This window comes from Balaenoptera borealis, assembly GCF_965194805.1.
Source record: "Balaenoptera borealis genome assembly, chromosome: X".
NCBI lineage: Eukaryota > Metazoa > Chordata > Mammalia > Artiodactyla > Balaenopteridae > Balaenoptera > Balaenoptera borealis.
In genome coordinates, this window is record NC_138881.1 from 124,468,149 (window position 1) to 124,481,938 (window position 13,790).

Genomic DNA, 13,790 nt, shown 5'->3' on the forward strand with positions numbered 1-13,790 from the left:
CTAGTGAAATAACCTAACACAATGCCAGGCAGATTGGAGATCTTTTTTTGCATACAGGAATACATAAATATTAGTATAGTTATTGAGGGTTTCCTATACCCAGGCAACATGCTAATTATCTCTTCACACCAACACTGTGAGCTAGATGCTACTATCATTCCCATTTTACAGATCCAGAAATTAAAACTCAAAGAGGCCAAATCACTTGACCTGGCACACAGCCAGGAAGTGGAGGTGCAGGGTGGCTTTCCGTGAGAGGGAACCTCCTCGGTTGGTAGCCAGAGCGCAGTCATCGCAGGAGGCTTGCTGCCATTGCTGCTGCACCTCATTTGCTGTATCCTGGGGTCCCAGCAGGTTGGCTGTTCACACTGCAGCCTGGCTGGCAACGCCCCCTTCCCTGGGAAGGGCCAGCCTCCACCTGCACTCCCTAGGCCAGAGCATAGGATGAGTCCCTCGGGGTGGGCTAGCCCCAGCCAAGTGCCCAAGCTGCCAGGCTTCAGGAGGCACCTCAGCTGTCCCTCCTCATCCTGACACTTCCCTTGTATTGGTGGCTGCCTTTTTCCTCCCAAAAGTATGGCCCCTAATGTTTCAGGAAACTCTGAGCCCAACATCAACAAGGACTCCAGTGTCTATTTAGAAAATTACTCTCATCCTTATTTCCTCTTTCCTTGGCATCTGTGATACTTTCTCATAGCAACAGGTGTCTCCTGAGAGCTTGTGAACTAAGGAGCAAATGATATCATACTTGTCATTATCAAAAAGCCATTAACAAAAATTCATTCAGTAACCCCCAGGGTTGACCAAGGAAGGGAATGAGGCAAAAGTCGCACACAGTTCCCACCTCTAAAAATGTCTGTAGTTCTCTTGTGGACTCCGTTCAAGTCGGCAAACATTTCCGGAGCACCATCCCGTCCAGGCCCTGGGGCGGGAGGCGAGAAGGATGCATGAGGAATCAGGAGGCAGACGGGTCCTTTCCTGCAGCCCCCCAGCCACGTACTACCTGTGGGGAGGAGGGACAGCAGCACGACCTGATCACCATCACAGAGGTGGACTTCTGATTTGTCAAAAAGAGAGTTTCTCCAGAGGAAGCAATCAGATGTGAAGACAAATTCACCCAGTCCAACACTGATCTAAGCAGCCTCTGACTTGTTGCCGAGGTGTTGGGGTACACCAAGAAGGAGCAGCTGGAGAGCCCGTCTAGACAACAGCCAGGCCTCTAATGACAGATATGAGAGACCAGACAAGAGGCCTATGAACATTTGAGCATGCAGTCTCAGCTGCATCTTTCTGGAAGAGTTTAAATTTGAATAAAGGTGCACAGCTAGCATCCATTGACAGACGTGGTGTACACACCCCTAAGGTGAGCATCAATGAGTCATGCCCGTGTATAATCCCCTCCCATTGGGTGTGAGTGGAACCTGTGCTTCTAGCCAATAGAATCTGGCAAAGGCGAGACAGGATGTCACACCTGTGACTACATTATGATGTGTATAAGGGTCCATCTTGCTAGCACAGAGAGATTTCCTGCTGGTCTTGGAAAAGCCATATTGTAACTGCCACTAGAGAGAGCCACATGGCAGGGAACTGTGGGCGGTTTTTAGGACCTAAGAGTGGCCTCCAGCCAACAGTCATTGAGAAGCCAAGAGAACTCAGTCCTAGAACCACAAGGAAATGGATTTGGCCAACAACCACAAGAGCCTGATAGAGGACTCTGAACTCCACAAAGGAATGCAGCCTGGTGAGACCCTGAGCAGAGGATCCAGCTAAGCTGTGCCTGGACTCCTGACCCACAGAAACTGTGAACTAATAAATGTGTGTTGTTTTAAGCCACTAAATTTGTGGTAACTTATTATGAAGCAATACAAGGTGAATACAACATTGCTCATTCACAAAATGAATAGACCTTTGACTGCAAGGTCAGATCCCTTCCTAGGGAGACCCTAACAAGACTCAAGCAGATGTGGAAGAGTCTTCTTATGGTTATGAAAGCATTGATGCCGTAAGAGTCCATGAGAGCAGGTTGGAATGGTTCCACAGAAACCGTGCCGATTAACACCAATCCACCAGCTCTGCCAGGGTGTGTGAAGGCTACACAATTCTGGACAGAAAAGATGGCCTCTCTGTCCTCAACCTTGCTATGGCCGTCATCAAAGAAAAGACTGAGGGGGGACTTCCCTAGTGGCGCACTGGTTAAGAATCTGCCTGCCAATGGAGGGGACACGGGTTTGATCCCTGGTCCGGGAAGATCCCACATGCCGCGGAGCAACTAAGCCTGTGCGCCACAACTACTGAGCCTGTGCTCTAGAGCCCGTGCTGCGCAACAAGAGAAGCCACGGCAATGAGAAGCCCATGCACCACAATGAAGAGTAGCCCCCCCTCGCCGCAACTAGAGAAAGCCCATGTGCAGCAACGAAGACCCAACGCAGCCATAAATAAATAAATAAATAAATAGATTAATAAATAATTAATTAATTTAAAAAAAAAGACTGAGGGAAGAGGGGAGGCCTTCAATGTTCCAACAAAGGCCAAGAGGCCACAGGCACAGCTGAGATTGAACTTGGAGGGCAACCGGCGAGGCTTGAAAGATGAAATGCAGAAGTAGAGGGAGATCATGGTGGAGGAGAAGTGAAAACAAACACTGAAGACTGACTTTGTTGGACACATAGTCCAATTTCAGGAACACAAAGCAGCCCTGACTGCTCTAGATACCCTTGACTTTAATGACTCCCATGATTGAAATTTCAAAGCTGAGTTTTAAAAAAGTACTTAAACATCCCAACAGACCAGAATGTGAATGCCCTCTTCAATATCAGCTGTGTTCATACAGTGGCTCCAATTCATTGAGCAGTTAAGGGAGTAACCTAGTTTCACTAAAAATTAAAATATTTAGCTGGAAACATCATAAAATCAGGCCTTGGATGTCTCAAAATTGGCACCACTTTGTAGCTCAATGCCTACGTGAGATTTAATAGGGGCATCCAGTGCACAGAGTCCCAATCTTTCAATATAAAGTAGTTTACACAAGCCAATCTTAACTATATTTCTGGAATATTAAATAAATAATAATTGGTTCCACTTCCAGCTCAAATTGACTAACAAGACACATGCATTTATTGTCTCTTATGGGTTGGGTTCATCAGAAAGCTGACTCTAAAACAGAGTTAAGTGTGCAGGATGTTTATTAGGGAGTGCCTTCAGGAGAAATACCTGTGGAAAGGGTGGGAAGGGAGTAAGAATGGACAGAAAGAGCAGTCGAGTGGTGCTACAGGCCTTGGCTAACCCCACGGGGCAGTCTAGAGCTAGAATAGGCCTTCAGAGTTGTCTCAAGTTAGGCCGAGATGGCCAGGTATTTGTACATCACCTGGATAAGTCACTGAATGTGGCTACCCTTGGAGGGCTGTGATCTTGGGCAAAGTGGCTCTCTGCAGCTGAGGCAAGCCCTGAAGGGGTAGATGGCCTTAAAGGGCTGCCCTCTCAGCCACTGGGGCAAGAAGGCCTTCACTGAGAGGGGGCTTAAGTGGCACATCTCTGTGTTCACATCTCTTCTGCCCTTTGAAATCATCATGAAGGAACAAAAATAATATAACCTGACAGCAAGATAGGATGGGAGAAGATGCTCAAATTCAATTGTTATTAGGAAACTGTACATCAAAACCACAGTGAAGTAGCACTTTCACTAGACTGATTAGTAGCACCCACTAGACTGATTAATATCAAAAAACTAAAAATAATAAGCATGGGTGAGGATGTGGAGACATCGGAACCCTTATACCTTGCTCTTAGGAATGTAAAATGATTCAGTCACTGTGGAAAACAGTTTTCAGTTCCTCAAAAATTAAACATAGAATGACCATTTGACTCAGTGGCTCTACTCTTAGGTAGAAGGTTTGAAGATTTGAAAACTGGTACCCAAACAAATATATGTACATGCATGTTCATAGCAGCACGTCACAATAGCCAAGAGTAGAACAAGCTGAAATGTCCATCGACAGATGACTGGATAAATGAATCGTGGTAGATACATACAATGGAATATCATGCAGCCATATAAAAGGAATGGAGTACTGATGCATGCTACACCATGGACGATGCTACACCATGGATGAATTTGAAAGCATCCTGCTAATTGAAAGAATCCAGACACAAAGGGTCACATATTGTATGATTCCATTTATCTGAAATAGTCACAAGAGATAAATCTGTAGAGACAGAACACTAATTGGTGGCTGCCAGGGGTTGGGGGAGAGGGGATGGGGAGCAACTGCTTAATGTGTACAGGGTTTCCTTTGGGGATGATAAAAATGTTTTGGAACTAGATAGAGGTGGTGGTTGTACAACACTGTGAATGCACTAAATGCCACTGAATTATTTACTTTAAAATGGTTAATTTTACATTATGTGAATTTTATCTCAATTTTTAAAAAGTAAAAAAAAAAAAAAAAAAAAGGGAGGGGGACCTACAATGGCTTAAAAACTTCCCCAAATTCCTGGAAGCTGCCACAGTGGAGACTGATGAAGCCACAGCCTAGAATACCTACAAAGGGACTTCAGCTAAGGAGGGAACAAACTTAGCTTAGACAGTCTCCCAATTCTGAGACAGCAGGTATGACAGTGGGCAGAGTAAGACATGGGACTTAACCCAGACAGATTAACTGAAGGTTTCTATATGGCCGTTAACCTCCCCCAGAAGGCCCCAAAGCCAGTCTTTAACCCAAGAATGAAAAAAAAAGAAGGGTTCTTCTCTAAAGAAATTGAATAATTTGTCTCGGGGAGGGCTAGGAAAACTGGAGTCAGTATTGAAACCACCACCACCAAAAAAATTTCTCCATATTATGAAATTTTTGAGGACCCCCAACAAAACTATCAGCACACTGTCTCTTCATCTTAAAACAAAGCCTGCAAATCAATAACTCCCTCCCATGTACTCAAAGCTGCCAGTCGGCCTCGTTCTTAAGTGTAATCGGACAACAAAGAAAGGTCAAACATTTGAAGGTGGCATACAAGATGACAGAGAAATATCAAGAAAAACAAATAGCAAAGCTGGCCCTAAAGGAAAGAGATGACTAAGGCACCAAAAAGAATAATTTTTAAAGGACAAACAAAAATACCCTTTATTAAGATCATCAGAAAGACTTGAGAAGCGATTGAATATATGAAACAAGAATAGATTGCTATGGAAAAATTCCAACAGAACATTAAAGACCACTTGGAAATTAGAACTATGGTTGTAAAGTTCAACATTCAATAAAAGAATTGAAAAGTCAAGTTGAGAGAAACTTTTAAAATGTTGAACAGAAATATAGCAAAGGACACCACCAAGGGCTGGCAAGAATGTGGAGCGATTCAAACTCTCTCACATTGCTTGTAGGAGCGTTCATTGATACAGCTATTTTGGAAAACTCTGTGGCAGAATTTGCCAAAGCTAAAGTTAAACATGTGCCTACCCCAAGAACTGGCAACTCTACTCCAAGGCATATGCCCAACAGATGTGAGACTTCTAGCCACCGAAAGACATGGACAAGAATGTTCATAGTATTATTCGTAATAGCCCCCAACTGGAAGCAACCCAAAGGTCCTTCAATTGTATCCAATAATTTGGATAGATAAACTGTGATATAATCACAAAATGGAATACAATGCAGCAGTAAAAAGAACAAACTACTGATACATGCAACAACATAGTTAAATTCAAAAAACATGTTAATTGCAAGAAGCCAGACATCAAAGAGTACATAGTGTGCAATGACATTTATAGGAAGTTCTAGAACAGCAAAACAGATCTGTGGTGATAAGGTCAGAATAGTGGTTACCTTTGGGGGGAAGGTATGGAACAGGAGTGGGGCATGAGGAAGTCTTCACGGGTGCTGGAAATGTTCTAGTATTTTATCTGATTAGTGATTATATGAGTGAGTACATATGAAAAACAATTAAGCTCTACACTTAAGATTTGTGCACTTTAGTGTATGTAAGTTATTACTCAATAACATAGGCAAACAAAATCTCGGAAGTATGAAACAAAATATGAGACAATTAGGAAGACTAACATCTTACTAAGTTATAGAAATGGAAGAGAAAACATGGAGGGGAGGAAATTAAAGATATATTAGAAAAATAACTTTAGAGCTAAAGAAAAAATAGTTCATACTGAAAAGGTTTATTGAGTACCTAGCACAATGAATGAACACATACCCAAGCTTATGCATAGTTTTGTGAAAGTTCAGAGCACCAAGGATAAGGAAAGATTCTAAAAGCTTGCAGAGATTAAAAAATTATACAAAATTTCAGAGTGAAGTTTTATACACAGCCAAACTGTCAAATAAGTATGAGAATAGAATAAAGACTTTTTCAGACATGTAAGAATTCAAAAACTTACTTCCTGTTTGACCCTTTCTTAGGAGGTTACTTAAGGATGTACTCTAGCAACCAAAGGAAGTATGGAAGAACACCACCATTGCTATCCCCACCATAACTTATATAATATATTCATATATATTAGGAAATTATATCTATTAATATAATTAATATAATATAAAACCAAATTATCTCTGAAAGACCATCCCAGCTTCAGAAATCCCTGTAGGGTTGGCTGAAGCCTTTTTTGAGACGGCATTACAGCCCACCTTCTCCATCTACCCAATCCTGATTCCTTCCCTTCCTTTCTCTTCCCTTCCTTCCCTTCCACAGGTGTTGATCCTGAGAGAACTCCCAAAGAAACTCCTGCATATTAATCTCACCTTAGAGCCTGCTTCTGTGGGAATCCAACCTGCAACAACAATTGACAGAAATTTGGGAAGAGGAAGGGAGGAAGAGAAGTGGAGGGAAGTGGAGGCACATTAATATCATTACAAAGTAGAAAATCAATAGTTATTGTTCCTAGTTGAGGGAAAGAGAAATAGAGGTATAGGGATATTATTTAAAGATATAAAAGTAGCCAATAGAAGGCCTGAAAATAGTGATATATCTATATATTATGAGGAAAAGGGATAATGGTAGGGAGAGATGAAAGGAAATTGGTCATGAGTTGATAACTGATCAACTTCAGTGATGGGCATGTGAGTTTTATTATACTATTTTCTGTACTTTTGTATATGTTTGATCAATTACCATAGTCAAAAGTTAAAAATATAGGCAAAAAGATGAAAGGATGACTGAACTATAATCTCATCTAGCATAGCAGGAAGTCAGCAGATAATGTCTAAAGTTGACAACATAAAAATGTTGATATAGATATAAGCATAGTATTTACAAAGGCAGAGGCAAACTCTCAGACGAACTGAAACTAGAAACATTTAGAATGAGAATGGGGTGCTGAGGGGCAGAGCACAGGACCTTTGCTTTGTATTATATGCCTTTTATTCTCTTTGACTTCCGTTATGGGTTGAATTGTGCCTGCCCACCCCACCCCCCAAAAAAAGAAAAAGATTTGTTGGAATCCTAACCCCCAGTACCTCAGCATGTGACCTTATTTGGAAATAGGGTCTTTACAGAGGTAATCAAGTTAAAATCAGGTCATTAGGGCTTCCCTGTGGCGCAGTGGTTAAGAATCTGCCTGCCAATGCAGGGGACATGGGCTCAAGCCCTGGTCTGGGAAGATCCCACATGCCACGAAGCGACTAAGTCCATGCGCCACAACTACTGGGCCTGCGCTCCAGAGCCCGCGAGCCACAACTCCTGAAGCCCGGGCGCCTAGAGCCTGTGCTCTGCAACAAGAGAAGCCACCGCAATCAGAAGCCTGCGCACCGCAACGAAGAGTAGCCCCCACTCACCGCAACTAGAGAAAGCCTGCGCACAGCATCAAAGACCCAACGCAGCCAAAAATAAATAAATAAAATAAATAAATTTTTTAAAATACCTAGAGACAAATGACAATGAAAACACGACGACCCAAAACCTATGGGATGCAGCAAAAGCAGTTCTAAGAGGGAAGTTTATAGCTATACAAGCCTACCTAAAGAAACAAGAAAAATCTCAAGTAAACAATCTAACCTTACACCTAAAGAAACTAGAGAAAGAAGAACAAACAAAACCCAAAGTTAGCAGAAGGAAAGAAATCATAAAGATCAGAGCAGAAATAAATGAAATAGAAACAAAACAATAGCAAAGATCAATAAAACTAAAAGTTGGTTCTTTGAGAAGATAAAACAAAATTGATAAGCCATTAGCCAGTCTCATCAAGAAAAAGAGGGAGAGGACTCAAATCAATAAAATCAGAAATGAAAAAGGAGAAGTTACAACAGACACCGCAGAAATACAAAGCATCCTAAGAGACTACTACAAGCAACTTTATGCCAATAAAATGGACAACCTGGAAGAAATGGACAAATTTTTAGAAAGGTATAACTTTCCAAGACTGAACCAGCAAGAAACAGAAAATATGAACAGACCAATCACAAGTAATGAAATTGAAACTGTGATTAAAAATCTTCCAACAAACAAAAGTCCAGGACCAGATGGCTTCACAGGTGAATTCTATCAAACATTTACAGAAGAGCTAACACCTATCCTTCTCAAACTCTTCCAAAAAATTGCAGAGGAAGGAACACTCCCAAACTCATTCTATGAGGCCACCATCACCCTGACACCAAAACCAGACAAAGACACTACAAAAAAAGAAAATTACAGATCAATATCACTGATGAATATAGATGCAAAAATCCTCAACAAAATACTAGCAAACAGAATCCAACAACACATTAAAAGGATCATACACCACGATCAAGTGGGATTTATCCCAGGGATGCAAGGATTCTTCAATATATGCAAATCAATCAATGTGATACACCATATTAACAAATTGAAGAATAAAAACCATATGATCATCTCAATAGACACAGAAAAAGCTTTTGACAAAATTCAACACCCATTTATGATAAAAACTCTCCAGAAAGTGGGCATAGAGGGAACCTACCTCAACATAATAAAGGCCATATATGACAAACCCACAGCAAACATCATTCTCAATGGTGAAAAACTGAAAGCATTTCCTCTAAGATCAGGAACGAGACAAGGATGTCCACTCTCACCACGATTATTCAACATAGTTCTGGAAGTCCTAGCCATGGCAATCAGAGAAGAAAAAGAAATAAAAGGAATTCAAATTGGAAAAGAAGAAGTAAAACTGTCACTGTTTGCAGATGACATGACACTATACATAGAGAATCCTAAAGATGCCACCAGAAAACTACTAGAGCTAACTGATGAATTTGGTAAAGCTGCAGGATACAAAATTAATGCACAGAAATCTCTTGCATTCCTATACACTAATGATGAAAAATCTGAAAGAGAAATTATGGGAACACTCCCATTTACCATTGCAACAAAAAGAATAAAATACCTAGGAATAAACCTACCTAGGGAAACAAAAGACCTGTATGCAGAAAACTATAAGACACTGATGAAAGAAATTAAAGGTGATACCAACAGATGGAGAGATATACCATGTTCTTGCATTGGAAGAATCAATATTGTGAAAATGACTATACTACCCAAAGCAATCTACAGATTCAATGCAATCCCTATCAAATTACCAATGGCATTTTTTATGGAGCTAGAACAAATCATCTTAAAATTTGTATGGAGACACAAAAGACCCCGAATAGCCAAAGCAGTCTTGAGGGAAAAAAATGGAGCTGGAGGAATCAGACTCCCTGACTTCAGACTATACTACAAAGCTACAGTAATCAAGACAATATGGTACTGGCACAAAAACAGAAACATAGATCAATGGAACAAGATAGAAAGCCCAGAGATTAACCCACGCACCTATGGTCAACTAATCTATGACAAAGGAGGCAAAGATATACAATGGAGAAAAGACAGTCTCTTCAATAAGTGGTGCTGGGAAAACTGGACAGCTACATGTAAAAGAATGAAATTAGAATACTCCCTAACACCATACACAAAAATAAACTCAAAATGGATTAGAGACCTAAATATAAGACTGGACACTATAAAACTCTTAGAGGAAAACATAGGAAGAACACTCTTTGACATAAATCACAGCAAGATCTTTTTTGATCCACCTCCTAGAGTAATGGAAATAAAAACAAAAATAAACAAATGGGACCTAATGAAACTTCAAAGCTTTTTCACAGCAAAGGAAACCATAAACAAGACGAAAAGACAACCCTCAGAATGGGAGAAAATATTTGCAAACGAATCAACGGACAAAGGATTAATCTCCAAAATATATAAACAGCTCATTCAGCTCAATATTAAAGAAACAAACACCCCAATCCAAAAATGGGCAGAAGACCTAAATAGACATTTCTCCAAAGAAGACATACAGACGGCCACGAAGCACATGAAAAGATGCTCAACATCACTAATTATTAGAGAAATGCAAATCAAAACTACAATGAGGTATCACCTCACTCCTGTTAGAATGGGCATCATCAGAAAATCTACAAACAACAAATGCTGGAGAGGGTGTGGAGAAAAGGGAACCCTCTTGCACTGTTGGTGGGAATGTAAATTGATACAGCCACTATGGAGAACAATATGGAGGTTCCTTAAAAAACTAAAAATAAAATTACCATATGACCCAGCAATCCCACTACTGGGCATATACCCAGAGAAAACCATAATTCAAAAAGACACATGCACCCCAATGTTCATTGCAGCACTATTTACAATAGCCAGGTCATGGAAGCAACCTAAATGCCCACTGACAGACGAATAGATAAAGAAGATGTGGTACATATATACAATGGAATATTACTCAGCCATAAAAAGGAACGAAATTGAGTCATTTGTTGAGAAGTGGATGGATCTAGAGACTGTCATACAGAGTGAAGTAAGTCAGAAAGAGAAAAACAAATATCGTATATTAATGCATGTATGTGGAACCTAGCTAGAAAAATGGTACAGATGAGCCGGTTTGCAGGGCAGAAGTTGAGACACAGATGTAGAGAATGGACATATGGACACCAAGGGGGGAAAACTGCAGTGGGGTGGGGATGGTGGTGTGCTGAATTGGGCAATTGGGATTGACATGTATACACTGATGTGTATAAAATTGATGCCTAATAAGAACCTGCAGTATAAAAAAACAAACAAACAAAACAACTAATACTAAACTTTCATTGGGTTATTTGTATGGAAATATGTTAATATAAATGTTTCAGACATTACATGAAATTTCTAAAAATCTTATATTTGTATTTGTATGGAAATATGTATGGAAATATGTTCATATAAATGTTTCAGACATTACAACAACAACAAAAAAAAAATCAGATCATTAAGGTGGGACCTAATCTGATGTGACTGATGTCCTTATAAAAAGGGGAAATTTGGACACAGAAGGCAGGCACATACAGAAGGAAGATGCCCACGTGAAGATGGAGGATTGGAGTGATGCATCTACAAGCCAACGAATGGCAAAAATTGCCAGTAAACCACCAGAAGCTGGAAGAGGCAAGGAAGGATCCTTCTCGTACTGGTTTTAGAGGGAACATACCTCTGCTAATACCTTGATTTCGGACTTGCTGCTGCCAGAATTGTAAGAGAATAAATTTTTGTTGTTCTACGCCACCTAGTTTGTGGTACTTAGTCACAGCAGCCCTAGCAGAGAAATACAACTTAAAAACATTTCAAAATATAATGAGATTGATGGGCTGTGCAGAATGTAAGCTGAGATAGAAAATTACATGTACCAGTTGGCATAATTGTATTGTTTTTGCTATTATTATTCTTTTGCTGGGCAGTAGCAGCAGCAGAACAAGAGTGAGAGCAAATGGAGAGGGCCCATGAGAGAGCAGTTTGGGTGACAGTGGTTAAGAGTGAGGGTGTGAGAGAACTGGTTTCAGTCAGTGAGTGGGATCCTGAAGTTTAGGATGATGATGAAAAGGTCTAGGATGTGGCCTTGAAGATGGGGGGGGGGGCTGAGGTGGAGAGAAAGAGATTGTCAAAGGCAAGGAAGAAGTCAAGGAGCTGTGAGTAGCACAAGCTGCCCAGGTAGACACTGAAGTCACCCAGGATGATGGCAGGACTCAGGATGCCAAGGAAACCAGTGAGCCAGGTGCCCGAGTCTTCAATGAGTGAGGGAGAGGGACCAATAAGTGCTGTGTAACCACAATCTTAGTGGCTGTAAGCAGCACCCATTTATCACCTCATAGTTTTCCTTCGGTCAGAAGTCTGCGTGCAGCTTAAGTGGGTCTTCTGCTCAGGGTTTCACAAAGCTGCAATCAATGTGTTAGCCAGGGCTATGTTATCTGAGGCTCTGTGTTCTCTTCCAACTTATTCAGGTTGTTGGCAGAATTCAGTTTCTTGTGGCTGTAGGCTGAGGTCCCCATTTTCTTGCTGGCCATCAGCCAGGGCTGCTCTCAGCTCCTAGAGACCATTTACAGTTCCTTGCCAGACGGCCCTCTCACAGGTGCTCTCAGGGAGTGAGAGCAGAACATATTGGTCTATTGGTCAATATTCCACAATACCCTGCCACAGCACAAGGATGAGGACTCGGGGGAGAATTCAAGGCTTGTTTCATTCCAGATCTGGGATCCTCGGACGGGCACTCCTCGAGGGCAGGCTCTGCCCCTTCCATTCACCACTGTATCCGCAGGGCTGGCACTATTTGTTGGGTTTCGAGGGATCACTGGGATGACCAGCATGAGCAGAATTACTTGGATGAGAAGGCGGAGCTCACCCTGCACAGAGAGGCAGGCAGCCCCCTTGTCTCTGTGGGCATGTGAACTGAATCTGAGAAGGAACCTGATGTGGGCTGCAATTGCCACCACATGTGCTGGATACCGAGGGCCCTGTTCCCGTAAGTGGCTGTCTCAAGATGTGCTGGATTGTTCTCTAACTGCCTGGGGAGTGCCAGGTGGATGGGGCTGGGTCTGGGCTGCCCCAAGGTTGATGATACAGCGGGAATAGGCTGGTTTCTGGCTGGGAACTCCCGGGGGAGTGAAGGTGAATTGGATCGCAACCAGAATCTGATTCTGTTGAAGTAAAGCCTTATGGAACATGAGGGGGCAGAAGGGGGACTGGGCATCACTGCAGCATTGACATTTGCTGAGCTCCTGCCCTAAGTCAAGGACTTTATAAGGTGAGATGATTCTCTCATTGTGGAAGAGGTTGGTCCCAGGCCCATTTGTCTCTGGACATCTTGCATCATCCTGTGAACAATCTTTCCTTTCCCTTCTCTCTACTCTCTTTTTCCTTCATTTTCCCTTCAAGCCCAGACTTTTCCATCCTGCCATTCATTGATTCAGCGAGCATGGCTCTGGGTGGGAGGACAGGCCTCTAGCTTGGAGCAGGCAACTCTAGGGCTGTCAGAGCCAGGAAGTGGAGAATTTCTAAGAGCGTCCAGCAGGGGCCGCCCAAGCGCTGGTGTTCGCTGGCGCTACTGCATTGGTGATTCATGTCCTTATAATATATAGATGAAGCACACGCTTAAAACAAAACAAACTACAAATGCCTAGCCAGATCTTTTTTTTTTCCCCATTTGCGCTGCATGCATCCGAATTGAGGAGGTTACATTTGGTCACCCCCTTCCCTCCTGGTTTTCCCCGTTCCTCTTCCATCTAGGGAGGATTTCGGCTTACTCCCCCAGATTTAAGAGCCTCAGGGAAGGGAAATAATGAGACCTCCAGGAGGACTCTCACAGTTGGGGGGCTTCCTGTGTGAGGGGAGGGGCTGCGAGCCAGCCCCAGGCCTGTCTGGCATCACACACCTGTGCTCTTAGACTCTGACAATCGGGTGTTTCTTGCGAAGGAGAGCCCACAGCTGGATGGCCAGGGCAACCCCCTCTCCCTCTGCACTTCTGCAGTCAAAGCCAGGGGACAAGT